A 15619-nucleotide genomic window follows, 5' to 3' on the forward strand; every position below is an offset into this window, starting at 1 on the left:
GAAAGACCTGCTAATCTACTCCTAAAAAGTCAGCTATTGAAACTCTGTGGAGTTCACTCTGACACACATGGAAGTCATCATGAGTCAGAAATTACTTGATGGCAATTGGTTTGGTTGGGTTTTGTTTTATTGTTTTAATTTTAACCTAAGAACAACGTGGTTTGCTTCCCAGCATTTGCTTTTCCTGTAGCCTGTGGAATTCAGAGATGCACACTAAAATAGTGTGTGAAGAACAGCTTAGTACTAATAAATAACAGGAAGTCTGTAGGTTTTACTGCCTAATTTAAGTAAGAGGAAGAGACGGAACTAGGCAGGGAAGAGCAGAGTTTCCTCTTTTCCATAGATAAAAATCCTTCAATCCTCATCCTTCTACTAACTGAAGATTTATTTTTGTTCTATTCATGAAAGATCTTTTGTAGTCTATTAAAGAAAATTTTAAAATATAGTTGTACCAAAAAGGGACTCATTCATATTCTTAGAAATCCGTTTTGGTGTTTCCAAGACATTTCTTTGTGTTTCAAGGTCTAGAAGCGTAGCACCTAAAAGCTTTACCACTACAAGCAGTGCAACCTTGATCAACTTACCTAACTTTCTGTTCTTTATTTTAAAGTCTTTCTTTCTCTCCCTGACCCTCAGTGGATCTTCAAAGACATTACATGACAAGAGATTACCCATCTTTCTGTCACAGAATAACTGGTGTATCTGAACCCCCTAACTTTGAATTGGCAGCACTACTCCCTACCAACTAGGCCACCAGATCTCCAACAAAAATAGTATACCTAATTCATAGGGTTAGTGGGGGAAGAGGGGATTTAAAAGAACTCAGAGCAAATGCTTAGAATAATGCCTACCTTGCTGTATCAGAAGTGGGATTTTCTAATTTATGTTGTTGCTGTTGCTGTACATACTGTCACATTGACTGTGATTTACGGCGACCCTATGAACAACAGATCTAGTTTCTAGAACTGGTAATTCCATGGATTCTTGCTTTGTTTTCTTTGGTTGCTTTGTTTTGCCTCTACTGTTACATTGGAGGTAGAGAGCTCTGGTGGCTTAGTAGTAAGGAGTTGCACTGGCAACACAAAGTCATGTGGTTCAAATCCACCTTCTGCTCCATGGGAGAAAGATGGACTATCTCTTCCTGACTCAAAGGAATATATCAACATTCTACTGGGGACAAAAAAGTTTTATATTTTAAACATTTTTTTACATTTATGTAAAACTTGAGCTTCACAACTATATTTTGTGCGTGCGTATACTCTTTTTTTTAAAAAAAAAATTTATTTTTGTGTGAGTGTACCGTCAAATCAGATCTGACTGGCACAGGAGGAGATTGTCCCTCCTTTTCCCGGCAGAGCATCTGGTGGATTCGAACCGTGAGCCACTGGGATTGTAGTTGCAGCTCCTTGCCACTAGGCCACCAGAGCTCCCCTACGTGTGTATACTCTTAAATATGAAGTAATGAGTATTTGATAGAAGGCAATCCTGTTAAAACAGCAGAGAGTCACACTGTAATAATAACTGTTAATGTTGAAGGAACTTGGTCCATTTTAATGAGATTTGATGTTTATACATAAATAGATATTAATTTGGAAGCTAGGCATGTACAAAGGTTTGTTATTGTATAACATTGAGTTAGAACTGACCCATAGCTGCCCTCCCCCAGTGAGTTTTCAGAGGCAGTAACTGCATGAGAGAAGATTGCCCATCCTTCTGTGGAGCAGCTGGTGGATTCAAACCTTGTGCCTTTAGGATTGCAGGGCAGATTCTTACCACTAGATCACCAGAGCTCCCTATATAAAGGTTGATTAGGAGTGAAGGATAAGGATAAGACTAGTTGGATGTGTCCCCTTTAGGGAAAAAAAAAGGCAACTTATTTTATTCATTTTCTATAATTTTTTTTAATGCAATGTCTCAGTCAAGGGATATACTAGATCCAGTATCCACCCTCCTCGATAGAAAAGGGTCATTCCTTTGTACAAGTCAATGTTCAGTCAAGGATGCTCAGTCTCCTCCTCAGCACCTCACTGTTCAGTGCTTCAAAGACCTTGATCTAGGGTCCCAATGCCAAACCCTTTCCTAGTGAATAAATGTGAAGTTCCCTAGTGGCACAGTTGGTTAAACATTGGGAATCTAACTAAAAGGCTAGTGGTTCAAATCCACTAGCTGCTCCAAGGGAAGAAGATGAAGCAGTCTTCTCCTATAAGGTTGTCATCCTCGGGAACCTGAGGAACAGTTACGTATTACATTAGCTCTCAAAGCCTGCTAAACTATGTGAGACGGAGCCTCAAAATCCTTGCCTCCCAGGAGCAGCTTGGTTTCATCCTCTCTAAGACAGACCTGTTTATTCTCTTGGCAGGCTGTGGTATATTCAATACTCTTCTCCAGCACCACAACTCAAAGGCATCAAATTCTTCTGTCATGTTTAGTCATTGTTTAGCTCACTGTCTGCATAGCAACTAATTGCAAAGACTATGGCCTGTGAGTCATTTGAGAAAATAATATTTTTAACTAGAATCTATGTAGGGGAATTACCACCTACCTCTCAGTTTACACCCTAGGTACCAGCAGTCAGGAAATCGGGAAACATATTGCATTGGGCAAGTCCACTGTCAATCTCCAAAATACTGAAGAACAATGATGTCAGTTTGAAGATTAAGGTGCGCCGATTCAGGTCATGGGCTTCTCAGTCACGTGCTATGCATCAGAAAGCTCGAGTGGTACTGGAGAAGGGTACTAAACATCCTGTGGACTGCTAAAAGAACAAACAGATATCTCCTGGAAAGAATGTAGCCAGAGTGCTCCTTGGAGGCAAAGATGAGGAAGCTTCATTTTTCATACTTTGGACATGTAGCTAGATGAGGCTATTCCTCGGAAAGGGACATCATACTTGGAAAGATGGAGGGTCAGCAAAGAAGAGAAAGACCCTCAATGAAATGGATTGAAAGTGTGCCTTCAGCAATGGCTCTAGTGTCTCAGAGATAGGAGGATGGCACAGAATAGGGCAGGTTTCAGGATAGCTGTTCACAGAGTCTCTAAGGGTCATACTCAACAGCACCTAACAGCAGCAAATTTATGCTGGAATCTCTGGTGTCCTAGTGATGAAATGCTGTGTTTTTATCCCAAAGGCACACAATTTGAATCCACCAGCTGCTCCAAAGAAGAAAGATGGGCAGTTTCCTCACATGCAATTAAATGCCTTTGAAAACCCACTGGAGGGTCATGTATCGGTTGGTTCCGACTCTACAGTACACAACAACAGCATCATACCATATGTTTATTATCAATTGTATGTCTATGACACTGTCATCAGTGGGCAGATTTTAGAGCTGATCCTGGACTTAAATAAACTAGGAAGGAAGGTCTTGGAGAATTATTTCTAAAAATCCTACAATGAAAGTCTTAAGTTTGATCACATCATCAGGAGAGATCAGTTGCCTGAGGAGGGCTACTCCATTTCTTTTTAAAGCCTCACTAGAAGCACATGTAATGTCCACATTTCTACCAGCATTCTGTTGGTGGCACCAAATATATTCTGTAAAACACTAATCTCTCTATAGCTCTCCTCACTTTCTTCTGGGCCCTCACCAGAATTCCCTTTGATGTCTGGATTCTACCAACAGTCCAGGATTTTATGATTACTCTTCTCTCGATTCACTGCCTATCCAGACAGTTCCAACTCACAGCAAGCCTCCGTCACAAATTTCACAGTCTTTACATTGCAGCAGGAGGAATTGCCCATTCTTCCCCCGAGAAGCCACTTGGTGGTTCCAGACTACAGGGAACACACAGCCTGTGAATTAGCAGTGTGGCTCACAAGGATTATGCCCCCAGAGCTTCCCAGGCTTTTGCTTATAAGGACTTTAAAACTCTTCTAGCCTCTACCCCATACCCTGTTCCAAATGTGCTTCCACACTTCAGGCGAGTGCGGCTTGGAGTTCTGTCTTTGGTACAAGTTAACCCTGGTTATCTGGTGTGATAGGAATAACACAGGGAACAGTTTCAACAAACCGAAATGTGTTTTCTCATGGTTTAGGAGCCTAGAAGTCTGTATTTAGATAGGATAATGGTTCCATGGGAAGACTTTCTTTCCGTTGTCTCCAGAAGGTCCTCCTCTCTTGGCGGTGATTCTCATGTGCTGTGGCAGCTCTCTTGTCACTTACCCCTGCTTCTCTTGCTAGTTCACTTCTCATCTCTTTTTTATATCTCTTGTTTTACACCCAACACAATTCAGTCTCATTAATATAACAAAGATAAGCCCAAGAGGATTATAACTATGGACATAGTGGTTAAGATTTATAACATATTTTTGAGGGGGCACAATTTGACCCATAACAGTCATGAATTCTAGATCTTAACTTCTGAGTAATTGTTTCTTTTAATCCGAATCTGCGGGCTTATGTGTCCTTTTGTTTACAAAAAAATACTCATGACCGTCGAATCAGTGTCAAATCATAGCTGACTCTCCAGCAGATTTTCAGTGGCTATCAGATGTAGAGGAGCTGCTGGTAGATTCGAACTACCTACATTTGGGTTGACATCACAACTCCTTACTCACTAGGCTGCCAGGAGTCCCTTATTTGGATAAGTTCAATCAGTTTTTATAAGTTTTATAAGGAATGGCATCAAGTAAAGCTCGCCTTATTTCCTTGCCCCTTTTTATTACCATCCTTTGAAGGATAGGATATATTAGTCCTTAAGTTCCCTTTCAGAATCGCATCATCTGCTTTTTATCCATCTGTTTTCTGAATGTATTGGTAATGCACTGGAAGTCCAGTGTAATATGCTCTTAGGAGAACTGAAATTCTATAAACTTATCTTTAACCCTTTAAAGACCTAGAAAATTTAACTATGGCTCAAAGTTCACCTCAACTCCAGAGTCTCAAGTTAGCTGTCACTAGCAGCTCCAGGTTTAAGGAATCTTTAAGAATACTATCTTTGAAGAATCCATTAAAAAAGAAAAGAGGAAGAAAGGATCAGGACATCCCCTGGAGTCTACTTTTGAGGGATAATGGTAAAGAGGGTTGCCTTTTTAGCCACTTCTCCCCATAGTAACACTACATTTTAGCTTTTTAAATTATTATTAAACTTAGTACCCAGTATCCTACTCAAAAGTATTGCTCTTGGAGTTATTACAATAATCCATTGATCAAATCATTTGGAGTTCCCTGCTCTCCTTGGGCCTGCCTTTCTCCATTCTGTATACTCTGGGGGATTTTGTTATTGTTGTTTTAACTTTTTTGTTGCGATCTGAACAAAAGTTTACAGAGAAAATTACTTTTCTATTCAACAAGTCATACACACTGCTTCAAGTCATACACACTGCTTCATGTCCTTGAATGTAGTCTCCACATTGTGACAGCACTCTTCCCATGTTTTCCCTGTGTTTCCCATCTTCATTCGTCCTACTGTCATATCCTTGCTGTCTGAGGTACGTCCTGGGCAAATGCCGCCCTTCTCATCTTCTGTAAATTTTCTAAGATGCTTGTTTCTCCCTGGTGGTGGTGCTCACCCTATAGACCTGTTGTGTGTCTGGAGGTTTGGATCATAGGTATCATTTCCTTTTCAGTTTTGACTCAGGGTCAGACTCTTGAGGATTACAGCAGTCTCTGATGAGACCAGTAAACCTGATCTTTTCTTTAATGAGTTTGTTTCACATTTTTCTCCTATTTTATTCTGAAACTCTGTCATCGAGTAAGAACCCACTTCAAGCTGACCCTCCAGTGGATTTTCAGAGGCTGTAAATCACATGGGAGGAAATTGCCCATCTTTCTTCCATGGAGCCCCTGGTGGATTCAAACCACCAGAGAGGTGTTGCCTTTGGTTAGCAGGTCAATCCCCTCAGCCTGGGCTTTTCTATTAGCCACCTCCAAGGGTTTCTTCAGAGCCATTGGGTCGGGATTCATAGCTGGTGCCTCTAGTTCTTCTGGTCGCAGCCTTCACAACCTTGATGTCCATCCATGCTTCTGTGTGCTGCTGCCTTGGTCCTGAGTCTCTTCCCTCCTCTGACCTACCTACTGACTTCTGGCTCATTGATAAAAACTCAGGGTAAATGTTCTTTCCCCAAGAAGCCTTCTTACTTGTTAAGTATAACTTACCTGGAAGTGATCAAGAAAATAACTTCACTTTTGCTAAGTGAACACTATACTGCCCTACAGTATTTCTTTTAATCCCATAAAGCCAATTGTGGTGGGTGGTGGAATCCTCATTTTAACCTGGAGCAGAACACTTATGAATAAATTTTTCCAAGTGATCTGTCAAATCATTTAAAATTAGGACTAAGATTTATTCCCAGGTCTGCTTTACTCTAAATCAGTATTCTTTCAGTACACCCACTCCACATTCCTAAGCCATGATTTAGAATCTAGTATTTGTTATAAGAGGTGCTCCATTTATTATGCACACATGCTTTTGCTTTGAACTTGATTTCAATGTGGTGGATACTTGAGGGATGTTTACTCTTTATCATGCAAACATGGCTTGTTGGATCTATTTCAAAGCTTATCCAAATGCACAGGCACAGTTTGTTGTACTACCACATTGTCTTGCAATAAAATTTTTCTGATTGCATAGATTTCTTGCTAGTAATATTTTTTTGGAAGAGCAGACATGATTTTATTTTTTTAATTGTGATTTAATTGAAAGTTTACAGAAAGCGTGAGTTTTCATTCATTCCATTATACACAATTTCTTCCCTCTTCCTCTCCCTATTCACATTGTAATGCATGTCTTGTTCCAGATTGTCATAATATCTTATCATACACTTTCAAAATTTTAAACCATGCAGTAACCCTTTGTTCTGTTCACAAGACTGACTGTTGTTCTGTTTTCAGGTTCTATATGAGCACAATTAAGTGCTTTAGAGTCCTATTCTTCACAATATTAACCATAAATTATCATGACCTACACAATAGAATGCCTGTGCATAGTCAGTAAAATAAGGGTATTCTTTTGGGTATTCTCTGCTTTCAGCCAAAATCAAACTGACATCAGCAACAATGCCCCTCATTCCAAATCTGACTTGAATTTCTGACAATTCTCTGTTGATGTACTGCTGCAACTGTTTTTTCTTTATCTTCAGGAAAATTTTACTTACATGTCATATTAATGATACTATTTGATAATCTCTCCTTTCTTTTGGATCGCCTTCCTTTGGAATGAGCACAGATACGGATCTCTTTGAGTTGTTTGGCCAGGGAGCTGTTTTCCTGATTTCTTGTCTAAATGAGTGACCACATCCAGGACTGTAACTGTTTGTTGAAACACCTCAGTTAGTATTCTGCCAATTTCCGGAGGCTGACTTCTGACCAGTTCCTTCACTGCAGCTTGACCATCTTCCTTCAGAACCAACTAACAATGGTTTTTACAAAGTCAATAACTTTATTTTTTAAGAATAACTTTATTTTTAGTGTTTCTTAAAACTCTCTCCCTCCCTCTCTCTCCTTTCCTCTTTCCTTTCCTCTCTACCTCCTTCTCTCTCTTCCTGTCCCTCTCCCTCTCCCTCCTTGCCATCAAATCTGACCATAGCATTTCCAAGGCTGTAAATCACACAGGAGGAGATTGTCCATCTTTCTTCCTCGGAGTCACAGGTGGCTTTGAACCATCAAAGAGGCACAGCCTTTGAGTTGGCAGTGCAACTGTCTATGGTTCTATTCTATCACTTTATAGTAATATATTCTGTGAATTCTTTGTTTGGTTTTTTATTATCTAAGTATCAGTTCTAAAGGTATCAGTTGTGCCAAAAACAGTTAGTTACTTGGTCTGTAACTTCTGAATTAGATTTTCATGTGTCGTCACTCACGGCCATTGAGCCAGATCCATCTCAAAGCTAACCCAGTGGGTTGTGAGGCTAGAAAATATCCTAGAGGAATTTGCCCATCTTTCTTCCACAAAGCCTCTGGTGAATTTGAACCAGGGTACCCTTTAGGTTAGTAAAACAACTCAGACTACACCAACAGAGGGCCTTGAAATGTCACCAGTAATGTGAAATTATTTACTAACCTTTCCTTAACTTTCCAAGTTTCTAGTTCTATATTTTATTTACAGTGTGGTATATCATAATTCTAAAAAAATGATAATTTGATGGGGCAATTGTGCACTATAGTGCAATGAATAAGGAAAATTGAAAGACACAATGATTGAACATCTCATGGACTGCCAGGGAGCTTTGGTGGCCTAGTGGCAGGAAGCTGCGCTGCAATCCCAAAGGCACACAGTTCAAGGCCACCAGCTGCTCTGTGGGAGAAGAATGGGCAATCTCCTCCTGTGCGACTAATTGCCTCTGAAAACCCCCTGGAAAGTAAACTATGGGCTGGTTCCAGCCCTACGGTACACAACAACATGGACTGCCAAAAGAACAAACAAATCTGTCTTGAAGGAAGTACAACCAGAGGGCTCCTTTTAGGCACAGATGATGAGATTTCATCTCACATGCTTTGGGCACGTTGTCAGGAAGGACCAGTCCTTGAAAAAAAGACTTTATTCTAAAGGACCTTGTGCTTTTTCCAAGGGAAAGAGAGAAAGACCCTCAAGTAGATGGATTGACACAATGACTCTAACAGTGGGCTCTAGCATTTCAGAGAGTGTGAGTATGGTGCAGGACAGGACCAGATTCAGGGCTTTTGTTCAACAATAGCACACAGTCAATATTACAGCTGTAAAGATTAGAATGCAGTAATAAATTTCCTATCAGGATAGCATAAAGATGGGGACCTGTAAAGATAGGCAAGGTCTGATGGTGATTTATTTTCTAAAACAATGCATGGAAATTACTGTATGAAACACAATGAGTGAAAAATAGTATGAAACACAGTGTATATGACCTTTGTAAGCAAACCAATATATTTTTAAAAGCATAAAAAATAAAATAGCATAAAGTAAAATCATTTAAAGTGAGAAAATAACTAGTATTGTCATCCTTCCCTTTCACCTACCCCACGTCTGACCATGTGAGGGCTTTTCAATTCTTTTAAACTTAACTCAAATCTTGATATTTCTCTCTGTCAACCTCAGCTGGCACCCTGATTTAAAGCATCTCATACCTGGAAAACTACAGTAACCCTGTCAACAGTCTCCCTGAGTCATCAGTTCCTTCACCCACACACATTTCTGTCCTTCATAATCAGGTCATAGGGGGAAAAAACAACAACTGTGAGTCCTATCTTGTCTTTCCTTTGCTAAAGTTAGGTGAAATTTGTAAAGAATACCTTAACAAAACAGAAATAATATATAAACCTGGATTTCCTTTGTTCCAAATTCCTTCAAGTAACACGGTTTCATTGTTAAGACTTGGTGAGATTATGGTATTCCTGCCCAGAGTTCCAAGGAGCACTTGTGATACCATCATTAAAGCACTGAGCTACTAATTGAAATGAAAGGAAATCACTTTGTCAGCAACAAGTCTGTCTAATACTGCCATGTAATATTGCCTGAAACAAAGCCATAATAAAGGAAATACACTCTTCTATAGACCTGATCCAGAATATTTTCAGTTGCATCCTGTGCATCTGAAAGTTGGACAATGAATAAGGATGACAGAAGAATCAGCACCTTCAAACTGTAGTGTTGGAGAAGAGTACTGAATATCCTGTGGACTGCCGAAAGAACACACCAGTCTGCTTTGGAGGAAGTCCAACCGGGGTGCTCATTACAGGATGGTGAAGCTTCTTCTCATACACTTTGGTTATGTCAGGAGGGACCAGTCCTTGGAAATAGACATCATGCTGGGAAGGGTGGAGGGTCAGGGAAAGAGTGGGAGAACCTCAACCAGATGAGTTGACACAGAGACTGTAACAGTGGGCACGAGCACATCTGTGATGGCGAGGATGGTACAGGACAGGGCAAGCTTCTGCTCTATTTCTCATAGGGTCACTGTCAGTTGTAGTCAGCATCTAATCACAACAATAGGCACAGTGCATTATGTGTTGCACTGCTAACCAACTAGATCAGCAGTTTGGATTCACCAGCTGCTCTGTGGGAGAAAGACGGGCATTCTCCTTCCATAAACATTTACAGCTTCTGGCACCCGGTGGAGCGTCACCAGGATTCAGGGTTGCCTATGCAGTAGAATTGGTTTGGGCTTGTATAGGACATGAAGGAGGTCTGCTGGTGCAGTGGTTAAGAACTCGGCTGGTAGCCAAATGTCAGTAGTTTGAACTCAGCAGTTTATCTGTGGAGGAAAGATGTGGTAGCCTGGTTCCATAAAGATTGGCTGCTTTGGAAATTTTATTATGCAGGGCTGTCCCGTGAGTCAGAATTGACTCAACTGCAGCGGTTATACAGTATCCAAAGGGTCCTTAGCTGGACATTTAACCATTAAATTGGAGCAGAGGGAAAATGTGTCTCCATCCAGGCAACAGTGACAGCATGAATGGAGCCAAAATTCTGCTAACTATATCCCGAAATAAAAGGTTCAAGGATGATAAGTGGAAAATTCTCTCGAGGAATATAAATCCTTAATGTATACTGCATTGAAACACATGAGGGAGAGAACTGTTTAAAAGGGATATTTGATTAGGTATTATTGTCATGACAGGAGTCCAGAATGAAGGCTGCATAGTGGAGTGTACGGGGGAGGGGGAATTGTATAACAATGAAAGATTTTTTCTTTTACTTTTCAAAGAGAAGGGTGAATTGTGGGGGGTCAGGGAGTGGCAGGGAGAAAAGTGCAACATGAATGAATGGAAATCCAAAGCTTTCCTTAAAATTAATTAAGAAAAATATAAATCTTGCCCAGAGAAAAGTTGATAGCATTGTTAAATGTGTGAGTTAAGTAAATTAATATACCAAAGTACCCCAAAGAGGAGCTCTGGTGGCATAATCCATAGTAAGCTCCAGGAGTTCAAATCCACCAGAGGCTCTGTAGGAGAATGGGCTTTCTCCTCCCCTTGCCACTGGGCCTCAGAAACCTCATGGCGTCTGACTGAATCAGAGTTTACTCCATTGAAGTGAAAGAGAGAAGTAACTCACAGCTAAAACGACTGCCATCGGATGGAGCGTGGCTGATTGCAACCTTTCATTGGGTTTCTGAGTTGCTAATGTTCCCATAAATGTAGGAGAGGGCCCAGCTTTCTCCCTCAGAGTGACTGGTGGATCAGAACTACTAACCTTTCAGCAAGCAGCCTGATGTATTACATGCTATACCACCAGGGCTCCTTATATTCACATATAAATTTAATTGTTAATGTTTCATTACTAAATGAAATCATGCTGTCAAGTTGGAACCAACTCTGAGCTAACCCTCTAGTGGGTTTTCAGAGGCCATAAATAGCACAGGAGAAGATTGTCACAGAGCAGCTAGTGGATTTAAACCACCTGCCTTTGGATTGGCAGTGCAGCTGTTTACCAACTAGGCTGTTGGTGGTGGTGGTGGTGGTGGTGTTATTAGGTACCGTCAGTACAACTCATAATGACCCTGTGAACAATAGATTTGACCCCTTTCCTATCTTGTGCTGTCCTCATCATTTAAGACATACTTGAGTCCATTACTACGGTCACTATGTCAATTCTTTGCACTGAGATACTCCCTCTTCTTTTGCCAACCCTCCACCTTTCCAAGGAAGAACCTCTCCTCTGTCAACATGCCCAAATTATTTGAGATTGAAATGTCATTATTTTTTCTCAGATTTTGATTGCCGTCGAGTCAAATCTTATGTGGATTTTTGTATCCAAACAGCATTCTGGCTGTTCTTTCTCCAAGACTTGTCAGTTTATTCTTTTATACAGCCCATGAGATATCCAATACTCTTCTCCAGCACCACAGTTCAAAGGCAGCCATGCTTTTTCTGTCATCCTTATTTGTTGTCTAGTTCTCAGATGCATATCAGGTGATTAGAAAGATTGTAGCTTGGAGCAGACACACCTTAGTCTTTAAACTAATGTCATTGCTCTTCTGGGCTTGGGAAAGATCCCTGACAGCAGGCTTTCCCAAGGAAATATGTCTCCTGATCTCCTGACTGCTGGTACCAAGGGTGTTGATTGTAGGTCAGAGCAAGAAGAAATCATTGACAATTTCAATCTTTTCTCCATCTCTCATGATGTTGTCCAGTGGTGAGAATTTTTGTTTTCTTGAAGTTGAGATTTAATCTATATTGAAAACTACTCTTTGGTCTTCTGCAGCAAGTGCTTCAAGTCCTCACTTTCAGCAAGTAGGGTCATGTTGTTATCTGTATAACAGATTGTTTGGTGAGTCTTCCTCCAATCCTGATACCACATTGTTCTTCATAGAGTATAGCTTCTCAAATTATTTGCCCATCATACAAACTGAATAGATATGGGAAAAGGCTACAACACTGACACAGAGCTTTCTTGACTTTAAACCACTTTAAGCCACTCAGTGTTCCCTTGCTCTGTTTGGACAAAAGTTTATGGCCTAGGTATGTTGTTGTTGTTGATTGCCATCAAGTCAAGCACAACTCATAGTGACTCCATTAAAAAAAGACCTAATGCCTTTCCATAACTATTGTCAATTCCAAGTTCATAGAGTTTCCTGAGGCATGTGGTTTAGGAAGTGGATGTCACTCCTGCTTCCAAATGTATTTTACAAATGGGAGCTCCACCAAACACTGTCCACATTGGTATACCATTCTGGTATTTGATATACCCCAGTGGTACAAGGTTCAGCATCACAGCAACCCAGGCTACTTCATACTGCTCATTGACAAAGAGTGATTTACAAAGTGGAATAGTGTTCCTCCAGATATAAACAGCACTCGTTTCATTTAGCAGTGGTTAAGTATTCTCAAGTAGAATACAACTGAGTGTAAATTCTATAACTAACATCATTTCTGTACATTTATAGAGTCTGGAGAGTTTGTAGAGTTTCCAGAGGTATCTAGTTTATGAAGTGGATGCCACTCCTGCTTCCCAGGATAAATTAATCTGGAAACTCATCTAAACATTGTTCATAATGGGTAACCATTATAGTATTTAACAAGACTATGGAACAGTGTGCAGCATCACAGCAACACCAAGTTGTTCAGTTAAGCAAATAGACAAAAATTTGATGTTTCATTTAAGTTATATTCATTCGAAAATTAATAAATTAATAATCCCTGAGGGGTTTTAAAGCCATGCCTTTGAGCAGACTTCCACCTTAGGCAAAAGCTCAAAGACACCTGCTCTTGAGGGGAAAAGAGCAGCAATACACATCAGACACAACCTCAAAAATCTCTCTCACGCACCCATCAGGACTGCCATCAGTTGCAGCAAACAGCCATAGTCCCTATGGCCTAGGTATAGACATCACATAAGTACAATTATGTGTTCTAGGATTTCTGTTCTTCTCAATGTTAGCTTTAATTCATTATGATCCACAGAGTCAGATGCCTTTGCATGGTCAATAAAGCACAAATAGACATTCTTCTGGTTTTCTCTGCTTTCAGCTAGGATACATCTCACATCAGCAATGATCTGTTGTTGTTGTTCTTATAATGTACCATAGAATCAGAACCAACCCAGAGATCACCCTCTGGTGGGTTTTCAGAGGCAGTTGATCACACAGGAGGAGACTGCCCATCCTCCCACAGAGCAGCTGGTGGCCTCAAACCATGTGCCTTTGAGATTGCAGTATGGCTTCTTGCCACTAGACCACCAGAGCTCCCTCTCCTAAACCCAGTTTCAGTTAGGCCATTGTTGTTTTTATTGTGTGCCATCAAGTTGAAAGCAACTCATATCTGATCCTCCAGCAGGTTTTCAAAGGCAGTTACAGGCGGGAGGAGATTCCTCATCCTTCCTCTATAGAGCAAACTGCTTTCCTTTTCGTATTGCAGTGCAGCTTCTTACTACGAGGCTGCTGTTGTGGTTGTTGTTGTATGCATTCGAGTCAGCACAGACCATCATTGGGTTTTCTGAGGCAGTAAATCACACAGGAGGAGATTGCCGATCTTTCTCCCACAGAGCATCTGGTGGATTTGAGCCGTGTGCCTTCAAGATTGCAGCACAAACTAGGCCACCAGAGTTTCCTAAATTAAATAAGTGTTCATATCTTTCAATAGGTAGTTATCAAATACTCAGTGTTTGGATGATGATTACTTTTATCTTTAAAAGAGTTATAATTCCTAGACTGTCCCCTAAATTCTCTCCTCTCTGTCAAACTCAATAAAAGAAGTTAAAAAATTATACACACACACACACACACACATACACATATGCCTACAATTCGAGTAGAAAATAGGTAAAATTCATCCTTTCATAACACCTTTCTTTCATTGGTTCCTCCAACCTAGCCCACCTTTACTTTTTTAATTATAGTATAATTGTGCCTTCACTTATTTCTCTTTACAGTAGGTTTTTTAAGGGTTGATAACTGATAAACAGCTTTCACAGATACTTGGTGTAGATACTGTAACCTTGTTTCTAGTTATTGTTTTATGTGCCACTGAGTCACCTGTTACTCATAGTGACCCTATGTACAGCAGTTCTGAACCCTTTCCTATCCCGAGCCAGTCTTACTGATTCCAACACACCTACTCCCATTGCTCCAGTTACTCTGTCAATCCATCTCATTTGGGGTTTTTCTCTCCTGCCCTGTCCCTCCAGCCTTCTGAGCATGATGTTCATCTCCAAGGAGCTTCAAAATCCTAGCCTCCAAGAGAAACTTGGTTTAACCCTCTACAAGACAGACCTATTTGTTTTCTTGGTGGCCCATGGTATGTTCAAACTCCTTCAGCACCACAACTCCAAAGGCATCAGTTCTTCTGTCATCCTTTGTCATTGTCCAACTATCTGACGCATAGAAAGTATTGTGAAGATGATAGCCTGGATCAGGCACACCTTAATCTCTAGACTGACATCGTTGCTTTTCTGGAGTCTGGAGAAGTCCCTGAAAGCAGATTTTCTGCACACAATTCATCTTTTGATTTCCTGACTGCCGGTGCCAAGAGTGTTGATTGTGGAGCCGAGCAAGCTGGAATTGTTAACAACCTCAGTATTTTCTCCCTCTACCGTGATGCTGCTAATTGGCCCAGTGGTGAGAATCTTTGTCTTCTTGATATTGAGCTTCAATCAATATTGAAGACTACAGTCTTTGACCTTCTACAGCAGCACTTCAGATCCTCCTCACTTTCAGCAAGCAAGGTTGTATTATCTGCAGAACATAGGTTGTTGATGAATCTTCCTCCAATCCTGATGCCACATTCCTCCTCAAAAAAGCCCTGCTTCGATACTAAACGGAAGGGGCCGGGAGAGTTCAGTCGGATCCAGGCAGCAGCTGCGGCGGCTCTTGTCTCCTCTCGCTCCTTTTGCCATATCCCTTTTGCTTCCGGAAACATGGCCTCCTGTGTGGCTGTCTCTGATGGTGTCATCAAGGTGTTCAATAACATGAAGGTGCACAAATCATCGGCACCAGAGGAGGTGAAGAAGCGCAAGAAGGCGGTGCTCTTCTGCCTGAACGAGGACAAGAAGAACATCATCCTGGAGGAGGGCAAGGAGATTCTGGTTGGGACGACCCCTATGCCACCTTTGTCAAGATGCTGCCGGACAAAGACTGCCGCTATGCCCTGTATGATGCAACCTGTGAGACCAAGGAGAGCAAGAAGGAGGACCTGGTGTTTATCTTTTGGGCCCCTGAGTGTGCACCCCTTAAGAGCAAAATGATCTATGCTAGCTCCAAGGATGCCAT

The 15619-nt window shown here is 41.0% G+C and overlaps 1 protein-coding gene across 1 annotated transcript in view; it reads left to right on the forward strand.

Moving 5' to 3' along the window:
- Positions 1-15619, forward strand: part of SLC17A5 (solute carrier family 17 (acidic sugar transporter), member 5) — a 79884-nt gene that overhangs the window by 5610 nt on the left and 58655 nt on the right. The gene's annotated exons all lie outside the window — the stretch shown is intronic.

The sequence above is a fragment of the Elephantulus edwardii genome, unplaced genomic scaffold (assembly GCF_000299155.1).
Source record: "Elephantulus edwardii isolate Elephantulus edwardi_28Jun2011 unplaced genomic scaffold, EleEdw1.0 scaffold00465, whole genome shotgun sequence".
In the NCBI taxonomy this organism is placed as follows: domain Eukaryota; kingdom Metazoa; phylum Chordata; class Mammalia; order Macroscelidea; family Macroscelididae; genus Elephantulus; species Elephantulus edwardii.